The 11,541-nt window shown below is 45.7% G+C and overlaps 1 long non-coding RNA gene across 2 annotated transcripts; it reads left to right on the top strand.

Annotated features, from left to right (window-relative positions):
• Positions 1–4,520: 4,520 nt before the first annotated feature.
• LOC119396338 (uncharacterized) lies at positions 4,521–5,996 on the top strand. 2 transcript variants are annotated; one of them, XR_005184422.2, is made up of 4 exons: positions 4,521–4,672; positions 4,993–5,086; positions 5,408–5,507; positions 5,621–5,996. It is a non-coding gene; the product is annotated as an uncharacterized LOC119396338 (long non-coding RNA). The 2 variants fall into 2 exon arrangements; XR_007416580.1 differs by lacking the exon at positions 4,521–4,672 and having other exon boundaries at positions 4,953–5,086.
• The last annotated feature ends 5,545 nt before the right edge of the window (positions 5,997–11,541 follow it).

Genomic DNA, 11,541 nt, shown 5'->3' on the forward strand with positions numbered 1-11,541 from the left:
TTCACTTTGCCAGCAAATGAATAAAGCCAGTGTAGATGCAAATTAAAAGTGGTTTTCCTTCAACAAACTCTCGTCATCAGAGCCAATCTGCAGATGATGCCATCAAAGTTAATGCATTTAAGCAAATGACGATGAACGAGCATCTTGATTTGCTCACGGAAATTGTAAGCTTGACCCATGATCCAGAAAAAATGCAGTGACCGAGAACATACCAGCTGGTTTGTGATGGACACAAAGGCATCATAGACCTAAAGCTGACAAAGTTTGTATCAATGTATGAGCGGCAGATCACATAAGCAAATCATAGGCAACCTCTACCCTTTATCATCAAGTGTAACTTACATCTTTCTTTGCATTATCGTTGTCTTGCTTTTATTCTTAACACACTTGTTTATTTGTACTGTTCCGCCATTACGTATTCTGGAAACTTGGCTGTTAAGTACCTATATACATCGAAAAAGGCTAACAGCATGCATTAAGGGTTTATTTTGTTTCACATACTGACAATAATAATAATCGTTGGGGTTTGACCTCCCAAAACCACGATTTGATTATGAGAGACGCCGTAGCGGATGGCACCGGAAATTTTGACCATTTGGTGCTCTTTAACGTGCACTTAAACCTAAGTACACGGGCATCAGGAGTTTTCGCCTCCATCGAAAATGCGGCCGCCGAGGCCACGGGATTCGATCACGCGACCTGCGGGTCAGCTGTCGAGTACCATGGCCATTAGACCCCCGTGGCGGGTGTTTTACATACTGAGACCAAAATGCAAAAATAAAGTAAATCACCATGTTTCAACAACGCTTGCTAGGGTTAATAACATACAGCTACAAAAGGAAGAGCATTAGAAAAGAAAAAAAAACATGTTCGTGGGCTTGGCCTATCTCATACATGGCTTATACTACAGTAAATGATGTAATGTATGAAAGTGAGGATATGGAAACAAGGAGAATGTACACGAGTAACCACAGCAACGACAAGAATTCACAAGGCGCGAAACATGCGGTAAAACGAAGCATATTCCTCGAGTCCAATCGCATCAGACAGCAAAACGTTACGAATAAGCGTAACTGTAGGATGGCCATAATCAACACCCAACACTTCACACATGGAAAATGCACCAACACATGTCAAAAACAATGAAGTGGCTTAATTGAGATACTAAAGAGTTAATTCCGTGCTAATTTCACAGTCTTCTTCCAACCATGGCACTGTGTTGCACCACAACGACACCGCGTGTCGATCCCCCTACATCACCGGTGCACTGAGAAAGGCAGGGGCCGACGTCGCCCACAAGCCATCCACCACCATCGGCAGCTTCAACCCTCGGCCCAAAGATCGCGCACCTGCGGAAAAAGCTCATGGGCGTCGTGCACCGGATCGCGTGAGCCGGACTGCCCCGCTTCCTACATTGGGGAAACCAAGAACTTCCACAAAAGAATGCGGCCAGCAAAGAATAACCTCCGTGAACGGAGCGAAGTAGCAGGACACTGCGAGCGGTGACTACGACGCGGTGACTCTGGCAAAAGAAAGGAACCCTCGCCGGCGGCTCCTCCTCGAATCCTGGCACATTCAGCAGACAACAGGAAACACCGACTGCTCTACGGGGACATTCCCTCCCTCTATCTGCCACCGATCGTTGGAACATAGCGAAATCAGTATCAGTTGTAGTTACGTGCTTTTTTGCTTGCATATGAGCACGGATTCTCCGCCTTCGAAAAAGCGAAAAATACGTCAATGCACGTTCCGGAAGAGTGGAGATCTCAACCCGAGTACGAGAGCTGATCCTGCCACTGTGTGCTGCTTTTGTTTGTGCATTGGGTTTATTTGGCTCAACGAAAGCAATGTTACATTAAATGTCGCTGCATGCCGAAGAATTGACATAGCGTCTATATCTTAATCGCCTGTTAACCCCCCCCCCCCTCCTCCTCCCCCCGTCGAAGGGCCGTTTTTTTTTCGGTAAAAGGTGGCAACCCTAGTTGCAGCACAGATTAAGCACGACCACACGCGGATTCGGCACGACCACACGCTGCAACAGTGCTGACACCTCCCCCACCGTTTTTGAAGTTCATGTGCACGGCGCCAGCGTACACGGCACTTGACAAACTTATGAAGTCTCTCTACCCAGCTGTTGCTGCGTTGTTAGGAAACTCACTGGTACGTGAATTCATTATTATTATTATTATTATTATTATTATTATTATTATTATTATTATTATTATTATTATTATTGTTGTTGTTGTTGTTGTTGTTGATCGTAAGCACCCGTTAAATTACCATCAGACCGTCATCGTCATCATCAATCACTGCCTCAAAGCCACATGTGACAGACACCCCCCCCCCCCCCTCGAAAAAAAAAGAAAAAAGAAAGAAACTGGAGCTGCACCTCAGCACATCCGCGTATATACAAGCGCTTCTCAACTTCTCTAGGATACGCGGCTGCCACCACGGCCGAGAATCGAACCGTGCTCTGCAGCAGAATTCCATTGTCACGTGCTGTGTCATCTCAGATCAGTGCTTTTGGCGCGAACGTCGAAGCACGCGTCTTGGCCTCATCTGTTCAACGTTGGGAAGAACAGCCCTTTATTCCTCCATCTTCATCGTCGCCCCTCATTTAGCGCGTTGCAGCAGCAATGCCATGAAGCGGGCATCGCGATATGGGGCGCGCGCGATGCGAAATCGAAACAATCGGACTGCGGCGATAGACGCAGACGATGCCCTTGTGGCTATCATCCTACAGCATTCCGAAACCGTGACGGAGCGCAGAAATGAGATCGAGAATCACAAAGGCTCTGAACGGGTTCCGGAACGTAGTAAGCATACCGGTTAGTACAACGGATGTCACGCAGTTTGCGCTAAAACACGACAACAGCCCGTGGTTTGCGTATATAGATTGCGTAACAGGCGGTGAGACAATTACGGAAGAGGCGGTACCGCGCATAGTCCTCCCGGTGCAGGCGCAATTAACATCAAACGTAGTCTATTGACACCTCTGAAACAACCCGAAAACTACGCGCGCCTTAGGTGAAAAGCACAGGCAACGATCGCTTTCCTTTCGTTTCTTTATTTTTGTTTCCGTACAATCGCGGTCGCCGCCGAGTTGTCGGTCTCGGCGATCCACCGCTCGAATCGCGATAACGGGTGCACAATGACCGGCGCGGAAGCGCATGCGCGCACAGCCGGGTAGGCGGGGTGGGAACGTCTTTAAGAAGCGGCCGTCCGCACCATTTCTCGTCACATTGCAAACGGACGTCGTAACGCTGGCCCTCGCCGAGCGAACATCTGCGTCGCACGCCCTGCAAACTATGTCGTCGACTCCGAACCATGGCTTCAGCCGCCGGTCCTGTCAAGTTTCCGTTGCTCATGACGTCGACTCCTGCAGGCTCGGTTGCGAGACATGAATCGGCTTGCGGTGTTCCTACTCGCTCTTGGTGCAGCTCACTGGACTCGAAGCAGATATACGTATACGAAGCACGGAACGTACTCGGGCCCTTGGAACGTACTAACTTACGAAGTCGACTGACACCGACGGCAGTTCAAGTCGGGTGGTTTGCGGCCACACCGCGACAGCAGACGTCTAGAACCTCTGTCTCTGGCTCAGTTGCAACGGACTTGTACCGCCTCGCTACGCTTAATGCTGCACGGTCATTGCCGCTATTGGAGTTCCGGAACTCGGCGGCCATTTCCAGCCCTCCTCAAGTAAGTGCCCTTACGCCGTGCATTTGACAGTTCAGTTTAGCCGTTCCCTCGTAACCACGTTTTAAGTGACGTCTGCGTGCCGTTGATTTTGCTTACCATTCGTCTTTCCAATGGCTTAGGTAAAACCTGGACAATGGAGTGCTCGTGGCACTACACCGGGGGCACGGAGACCGATGGTGAACGAGGCAGCTGACTGCAGTCACTGCTACCTTCAACTACGTCGGCGCTGCTCGTGTGCTGCTAGCTTCGGCAACAAAACCCCTTCAGGTGGGCCCGGAGTTAGGTGCGGCCATTAACTTCAGTTAAAGCTGCTTGTCGACATTGACATGAGTGGAATTCATGGTTCATTTGATTGGCACTACGTAGCTTAGACGGCCGCACCGCATCGGGCTGTCTCCGTGGCGGAAGCGGAGAGGACTGGGTGGTATTTAGGCTTAGCGATACACTAGGAAGGGTAGCTGACACTAGGCAGGCAACAGCTGGCAGTGGTCCTCTCACGCTTGCGGCACGGACATACGGCCCGTTCCGTGTGTCTTTACTTCCGGACCGTAACATCGCGGAAGTAAATGGCATCCGGTAGGCACTTGCAGGTCGACACTGAAGCATGGACGTTGCCTACGGTCCGCAGCGCGGCGCGCTGGGGCCATAGTATGTGCGGACTTCTTTTATTTATTTTTCTCCCTTCCGTTACTTGCCAAGGTTTCCCCGCACATCGCGCGCGCTCTTCTAGCCACGCCGCACCTTCGTCGCTCGGCGCAAGTTCACTTCGCCCGCTTCCAAGCGCTTTGTCATGGTAAGTACACACTTTCTTCTTTACCTTTCATAATTTAGCAAGTGGTGCCTTTCTAGTTTCAGGTTGAGTGCTTATTGTCTGGTGGTTCGCTGTCTGTATTTAAGCCTCGTAGCCATTGCCACCCTGGTACTTGGAAAGAACCTGCATTACCAAACCTCTGGAGTCAATTGCATGTAAGTACGATTTCCTCTGCCCCGTATTTCGAATTGGTGTTGGCCTGTCATTAACACGTTGCTTCTCATTTCCTTTTCAATTTGTTCCAGGCATATGAGGTTGGCTGCCTCATTGTGACTGCACTTCTATACACGGTGGCTGGTGACCTGGTGCAAGAAGATTATCCCCGCTCTGGACAAAGTCGTTTGCGAGTAAGTATGAATTCTTCTGACATGTACTGCGTACCTGTGTTTGCATATCATTGAGATGCTTTTCATTTTCTTTCTGCAGCATTCGCCATTTGACACCAGCAATGGATTGTCCTCTGCTCTGCTGTGTTCCAGACAATGTTGACTGCCTGATCGTGACTGCACTTTTCTACAACGGTGGCTGGTGACCTGGTGCAAGATTTTCCCTGCTCTGGACAGTCATTTGCTTGTAAGTATGAATTCTCCTGACATGCACTGCGTACCTGTGTTTGCATATCATTGAGATGCTTCTCATTTTCTTTCTGCAGCATTCGCCATTTGACACCAGCAATGGATTATCCTCTGCTATGCTGTGTTCCAGACAATGTTGACTGCCTGATCGTGACTGCACTTTTCTACAACGGTGGCTGGTGACCTGGTGCAAGATTTTCTCTGCTCTGGACAGTCATTTGCTTGTAAGTATGAATTCTTCTGACATGTACTGCATTTTGCATATCAGCATAACAGCTGTTTGCATATCATTGAGATGCTTCTCACTTCCTTTCTGCAGCATTTGCCATCTAGTGCACCAATCCTGGCTGTGTCCCTGAGAGGTTGTTTCCTGGAGCCCTTAGAAGCTTTGGATTCCAACTGTGTACTACAAAATGCATGTCGGTAAGAGTTCTTAAGATCTATACCATGAACATGTGCTGGTGGATAATTGGCGACATGCCTGCCCCCGACCTTGCATGTGATGATTTCAAGTGCCTGTTTGTCATTTCAGGTATGTAGCCTTCATGGTCTGGTGCACATCAAGGGCCATGCTGCAGTAGGTGACATCCAGTGCTGCAGGCCATTCCTTCGCCCTTCTCGCCACTACTACTACAGACGGCATTGCCCGGCCTTATTACCACCAAACAAGCTGTCCCAAGAGACGGCATCACGTCATGATTCAAGTTGTTCATCGTACAACCCCACTGCAGTTGTTCCTTCTACAATCTGTACAAGATGTAGACCAAAAGTTCTTCTGTAACTTGCTGCTCAGCCTTGTCAGTGATATGCTGCTTAGGTTCTTTTTGCATTTGTTTGATGTGGGCATTCTCACTTGCAGACTTAATGGCATTCATTCACTCTGTGCTTCTGGAATGGTACGCTGGTGCTGGTTCACATTGCGTTTCTCTGCACATGTTTGTATGATTGTATTGTTTGTACGTCTGTTGCATGTACTGTCCTTGCATGCATTCTGCACTACTCGTTTGATCTGGTTAGATTTTCAAGCACCGATTAATTTTCACTGACGGGTCTTGTGTTCAGGAAACTCGTGGAATTTGCGCTGGACATCTTGCTCATTTATTGGTAGGGTGCCCAGCTGTCTATCATCCATTCATGGTCCTGGATCCACATTGGTCTTGGTATTCCATTCGAACTTTTTTTACTTCACCTCATTGTTCATTACTTCAAGTTGTTTGTCATTGTCGTGCATGCAATATGGCACCTACGAACCATTGCAAAGAAGCACACAGTGTAAATAAGATGTTATAATTAGGTGAGCTCGTTATTCATACTGGCTAATAGCAAAACGGTGTACAGCTATTCAAGGCAGGGCAGATTGTTCCTTATGCACTTGTTTCACCTTATTTCATTACTTCCTTGTGTAAATTCACTTAATAAAGCAATGACATGTGGTGCAAAACTAAATTTAAAAAAAAAAAGCTCTTTCCTTATAATACTAGCCTTGTACGGTGTGAAAGTCTTCCTGTGCTCTTATATAGTTCATAGGCATCCATGTTTCATTTCCTACCATAGCCATTCCCTGGTGATTGATATTTACAGATGTGTGAAAAATAAAATCTACGTTGCCTTTGAGAACGACTCGTGTGTTATTTTGGCACTTGCTCCTCCGAGCTATGTGCCATATTTTGTGTTTGAAAATAGGCATTGGTCTTTGGTTTGCAGTCAACCCCCAAAGCAAAGCTGAAATTTTAATGCATTAAGCATGTCCTTATGCAAAATTATGCACACGGACTTGTAAAATCGCCAAATGCATGCTCAAGACTAAGGTTGTCGAACAGGCTTAGTTGTACACATTCAGTAAGCAGGGCAATCGCACTTTAAGTGAAGAATCAATCGGTAAAACAAATTATAATTTATTCAGCACATGCAGCTTTTAGCATTTTTCTAATTGGGCCAGAAGACTAAATGCAGTGTTTTACACAGGAGTCAAGCAATGGTTGTCATTACAAGTTGATGAATGCTGCAACAGCAGGGATAAGTGGAAATGTGCAAATAAATGATGGCAAACACACCACGACACCTTCTGTTTCTTCGTGCATGCAGAGTTTTCAAACTGGAACCCACAGGCATAGCATGAGAGGAAGGTTCTCTATGGGACCCCAGGGGGACAAGTGAAAGCTCTTCAAATCACGATATCTGTGTGACCCATCGGCATGGTCAGGAGCTGAAAGAGCATGTGCTGTGCAATATGCAACATTGTGCAGTGTGCAAACAAAGTGAAGAGTATTTTTAAAACATGCAGTCAAAGGCGTACTGTGATGTAACAGCACTGTCATTGCAGAGAGTAAAGTTTGGCCCTTTGGCATGTAGTAAAAGTAATGTTAATAAGAATAATTGAAGTACTTCTACATGTAAAAAGATATTGCTATTTAAATAGCATGTCATAGTGGTGCTCTGTAAATATATAACAATGGCTGAACAAGCAATGCTTTTGCAAGGGTACTTATTTCTGTCACAGTCAATTGACACGAGTACCACATGTGGAAATATACTGGCTCCAGTGACAATCCTTCTTTGATCACTCTTGTTTACTACTTCAAGATGCCATCTACATGTGAACGTCTGTCTTGTTAGCGTTTTTAACATGAACAACTGATCGAGTACAACATTTCTGGATCCGATAAAAACACTAGAACAGTGGTTATTGTTCTAATTAAAATGTGGCCATGGCAACAGATAATTAAACCAATCGTCCCATGCACGGAAGCACAACTGCATTACTGATCACCCACCATGGCAGTAAGACATGCCACAAAACTACGAAGAAAACAAAAAGAAGACTTATGTGCACTGGCAGGGAAGTGAAAAGGAGGCACTTGCCCAACCCCTTCCCCCTCCTTACTCCAAGCCACACCAGCACCTGCCCCTCAAGCCTCACCAGTGCACCCTTGCTGTGATGCAACACATTTTCACCCCTGCCTCCCCCTCTCCAAGAGACAAAATCCTGCCAACACCCGTGCAGTGGATGACAGCTCAAGACACTGCAGAAACTTAATAATGGGGGAGGGGGGGTAGAGTTGAGTATATCTCGTTCTTAAGTCTGCACCACCTCGACAAATCACGCCTCCTTACCTTGCCGAGCTTTTGACATACTCTCCTCCTCGACCCTCACAAGACTAAAGAAAAAGAAAGCGTTCTTGTCAGGCCAACAACACTGCTTTCAAAGTACAAACATTTTGACACCAAACTCGGCACAACAAAGTGATTTCAAATTTCGTATACCATAAGGTATCACGCCTCATTCCAAGTGCTTTTAAGGCATGTCTGGCTTTAAAGAAATAAGATAGGCTCTGTACTATTTCGAACAATGAAAAACATAGCAGTCACCAGAGGTGAAATGTGAGCCGTTTTCAGGCTCTGATGAAATGACATGCCCAGTGGGGCACTGCAAAGTACAAATTTGCATTATGTTGCCTGCAATGCAGCTAAACAAGTATGACATAGATAAACAAGTGAGACAGCATTGAAGATATCTGACGTTGAGATTCTTATCAATAGTTGAAGAATATGACTCATGAGAAAGGGAATAGAAGATACATAACTCTAGCAATTAAGGTACAGGAAAACCTCTTACTTAGCTTTTTCCTCTTCTAAGTTGAGATGATTGTCATAGCCTTCCTTTCTTCCAGCAGTTTGAGATCTGAAATACATTTTATATCATGTAGAACACCAGCAGTAAATGTAGCATTAGGAGTGACCTATGAATGCCCAAATGTATTCAAGGAAGCTAGAAAAATGCAGGAATAGTCTAACACATTGCAAACGGTTTTCTTCAGCACTGAAGAAGCAAGTTTCAAATGTTAACAAGCCGAGAACACAAAAGGATGATTTGGAAACAAGTAAGGGTCAATTCCTGGAGAAATTGGTTTAGCTTGCATAATTTCTTGCCCATTATTTCCTGCAATCGAAATTGTGCGCTCGTAGTTTGTTGTTGACACATGTGCCACAGTTCATCATGGACATAGACAGCTGGTGAAGCACGCATGTGTAGAAAGGAGTGATGCATACAACTACCATGCAGAAAATATGTTTTCTTGATGTTTCCGTTAGATTGTAGTTGGCCGTGTTCAGTGCGACCTGATGTTAAAGGAAACATGTGAAAACGTGGCTCAGACTTCAAGAATCCATAATACTAGCAAACACACACTAAAGACTATACAGAATGACACAGAACCACTAGAGCTTGTTCTGTGTCATTCTATGTTGTCTGTAGTGTGCATTCACTAGTATTATGGATTCATCAAGTCAGTACCAACTAGCTCAGCTAAGTGAATTAACGAGTTATCACACTTTAAGGTTGCTTACAGGTTGCTTACTGAAGCAGTACCAAAGTGCTGCACACGGATTTACAAAACACTACTGAATCATTGTGATTAGGTCATCTTGTTTATCTCTCTCATACACTGCTTTTTAAATGATTTTCTTCATGTGTGTGAGTGGGCTGAGGCACTGTGGGTTGGCCAGAAACTAATGTTACTGCCCTGCCTGCAATCAAACAAAGTACAATTGGTCCACCCTGAGGCAATCTAAAAGTGCCAACAGGTCATAATAGAGCTTCACGCTGAAAGAAGCACTGCACAGAGCTCTATGTGCAGGGCCGTTACTAAGGGGGGGGGGGGGTGAGGGGGTTCCTGACACCCCCCGAAATTTTTTCGTGCTTTAACTTTTCGGGTAACACTGATATACTTGCACGCCTTCACAGCGATCACCAGTTGCGAAAGTTCGCCGTTCTGCACACAAACAGCCCCCGAAAAAATTCCTGGGTATGGCCCTGCTCTATGTGCTCTGTTTATTTGACAGTGTATAGCAGGTAGGGACGTAGCGATGACTTTTCTATACTATAGGCAGGGGTTAGCCTTACAGACCTGGCCGGCCAGTTGTCCTGCCTAAGCATTTGTATTCGCCAGCATACATTACCAAAATTCTAAAATGGAATGTTCTCTGGCAAAGCGTGGGTTTAGCTGGACCCCAACCTAAGGGAAGTGTAGCTGGCATACACCCATAATTTACAACAAATTTCAAACAGTCGTTTTTTATTGTAGCTCTAGATACTGTTCACCTCGTGGATTGCTACAAGCAATGAATCACAGCGTGTTGTCAGCTTATGAGCATTGACGCATAGCAAATGCGAAATGGGCTGGGAAGGCAGTTTCGACATCCAGTGATCAGCTTATAGATGGCAACAAAGAACTTTACGCATATTCGGGTATAGTGATGTTTCTGAAGCTGTTTTGAAACAAATGCACTCTACAGATAGCTGCAACATTTTTTTTTCAAACACCATGTTTGTCTATTGCTGTAAGCTCAACATACATGATGAATTTAGATGAACCGTTATAACGGCACGCATGGCGAACCAAACCGATAGCCAGCTAATGTCATTGCGCTCTTAATTGCTCATCGTATGAACAAGCTTAAATTTGTGCATCTCAAAAGAAAAAAGGAAGAACGAAAGACAATCCTAATCACACATCGAGACCGTACAAAAGCAATCAGTCGCGGTTTTACTTAAAAATGAGGATAGGAGAAAGACACCGCAAACTTTTTGGTTAAATTCATATATGCAAGTTAAGAATTAGCGAAGCAATGTGAAACGCTGACCGACGCGAGACAGCTTACCGGCAACCTTCAGCTTTTGTAGTACGTTTCTTACAGTACCTGTCATCGCAGCAGGTACGTTCCACACATTACAGCGGTACAAACAAGAATATGTAAGCGCGCGGGGCCTTCATTACTTAGCTCGAATTTTCACTAGGCGCTGAAGGGGGAGAAAAAACAGGGTGCGAATGGACGGTTAAGTGGTACATTTAACCACCTCTCTACGGGACACAAGTCAGCCGCGACAATTCGATCAAGGGAGTGACATCGATGATCGATTCGATTTCACAAGAACGCGCTCACAAATTTTTCATATTTACCTCCTTAGCTTGGCTTGGCTTGACCGCTGGCGGCTATTGGCTTAACGCACTTTTCGCGCAACTTCGCATACCGCAGCATGATACAACCACAGTGGATACAACAAGCATATGACGCTGCGTAGCGCTTGTCAGCGTTGTTGCGCCAAAGCTCCAGCGATGTTAACGTAATTACATCAGGGTATTCGCACTGCCTTATACCTCAAGTTACTTGGGTTAGCATAAATAAGTGATGCTGTTTTGCTGTAACGCGGCTATCTCCTCAAGAAACCGAAACTGTTCACACATAGGTTTCGGTGTCAGGAGCAATTACATTGCAAGTACACCAACGCAATTCATTTACCAACGAGTTATCCTAATCCGCGTTGGAATGAGAGGGTTTTGAGGGTTTTTATTGCAAATATGACGAGTTTCTTGCTGCTATTCGTAAAACTTGCGCCACCATCGTTGTACAACACGAGGGGGCGTTAGTGTCCCATGTGTTTATGTTTTATGT

This window comes from Rhipicephalus sanguineus, chromosome 6 (assembly GCF_013339695.2).
Source record: "Rhipicephalus sanguineus isolate Rsan-2018 chromosome 6, BIME_Rsan_1.4, whole genome shotgun sequence".
Classification (NCBI taxonomy): Eukaryota; Metazoa; Arthropoda; class Arachnida; order Ixodida; family Ixodidae; genus Rhipicephalus; species Rhipicephalus sanguineus.